The 1801-nt window shown below is 44.5% G+C and overlaps 1 pseudogene; it reads right to left on the bottom strand.

The window, feature by feature from the left end:
* Positions 1-678: 678 nt before the first annotated feature.
* LOC102729525 (large ribosomal subunit protein eL8 pseudogene) lies at positions 679-1302 on the bottom strand (annotated as a pseudogene).
* Between the last annotated feature and the right edge of the window lie 499 nt (positions 1303-1801).

Consider the following 1801-nt stretch of genomic DNA (forward strand, 5'->3'; position numbering starts at 1 on the left):
ACGTTATATTAGTTTCAGGTGTACATCACATCATAGTGATTCGGAAATTCTATGTATTTCTCACCACAATAAGTGTACTTACCATCTGTCATCATACAGTTATTGCAATATTATTGACTATATTCCCTAGGCTGTACTTTTCATCCCCATGACTTACTTATCTTACAACTAGAAGTTTGTATCTTTTAATCCGCATCACCTATTTCACCCATCTCCCCACCCTTCCCTCTGGCAACCATCTGTTGTTCTCTGTATTTATAGGTCTGATTCTGCTTTTTGTTTGTTTATTCATTTGTTTTGTTTCTTAGATTCCACACATGAGTGAAATCACATGGTATTTTTCTTTTTCAGTCTGACTTATTTCATTTAGCATAATACCCTCTAGGTCCATCCATGTTGTCACAAATGGCAAGATCTCATACTTTTCTATGGCCGAGTAATATTCCAGTGTGTCTATATATACCACATCTTCCTTACCCATTCATCTACTGATGGACACTTGGGCTGCTTCCATATCTTGGCTATTGTAAATAAGGCTGCAATAAACATAGGGGTGCACGTATCTATTCGAATTAGTGTTTTCATTTTCTTTGAGTAAATACCCAGCAGTAGAATTACTGAATCATATGCTATTTCTACTTTTAATTTTTTGAGGAACCCCATACTGTTTTCCACAATTTATATTCCCACCAACAGCGTGCAAGGGTTTTTTCCCCTCCAAATATTTGCCAACACTTGTTGCCTGGCCTTCCCATTGATAATGCAGTAGGGAGCCCCCATCTTACAACACAGGGCAGGCAGGAAGCTTGATGGGATCCACATCATTTGCATTCACTACCAGCTGAGCCTTCTTGTTTTCCACCAAGGTGGTGACAGTATTAACCCCAGCTCGAAGGACAGTTGGCCTCTTAGTTGGGGACATCCCCTTTGCCTGCAGCTTTCTTCTTAGCCCAGGCCAACAATCTCTGCTTCTTCTCTTGCTTTGTCTCTGGTCCGTACTTGTGGGCCAGCTTAAGCAGCTGAGTAGCTCTGTGGCTGTCCAAGGCCTGGGGGAACTGGTTAACTGTGGGAGGCACTTTCAGACGTTCACAGAGGATAGCCCTTTGCCACTGCAGCCGGATGTAGTGGGGCCATTTGATAAAGTGGGTGAGGTCCCTTTTGGGCTGGATGTCCTGTCCAATGACAAAATTCTTGGGCCTCTTCTCAGACCGGGGATTGACCACCTTCTTGGCCTCCTGCTGCTTCACGATAACAAGAGCTGGGACCACCTTCTTTCCCCTTTGCCTTCTTTCCTTTTGGCATCTTCCATTTTCTTCCCTTTGCTGCAGGTGCCTCCAATCCTGCAGCCATCCGTCCCTGCTCTGAAAGAAATAGAACACCCATGCCTTCTCTCCCTGGCCTCTGCTCAGACTCAGCGTCAGGTTGAACCATATGGAATCACCATTTTGGAGGTCATAAATGGTTAAATCCCAGCAATTTCATGTGGTTCAACCTAATGCTAACCTCCAACTCCTCAAATAAGTACCACTGAATTGTATTCTTAAAAAAAAAAAAGATTTTACTTATTTATATGAGAGAGAGCACAAGTGGGCGGGGCAGAGGGAAAGGGACAAGCAGATTCCCCGCTGAGTGCAGAGCCTGATGCGGAACCCCATGCCAGGACCCTGAGATCAGGACCTGAGCCGAAGTCAGATGCTTAACCAACTGAGCCACCCAGGTGCCCCCTGAATTGTATTCTTAAGTCCCAACCTAAATGGGATTTGCTCCCAGCTTTCCTGTCCCACTCCACCTAAATTGAATT

The sequence above is a fragment of the Leptonychotes weddellii genome, chromosome 12, assembly GCF_054177405.1.
Source record: "Leptonychotes weddellii isolate Sample4059 chromosome 12, ASM5417740v2, whole genome shotgun sequence".
Classification (NCBI taxonomy): domain Eukaryota; kingdom Metazoa; phylum Chordata; class Mammalia; order Carnivora; family Phocidae; genus Leptonychotes; species Leptonychotes weddellii.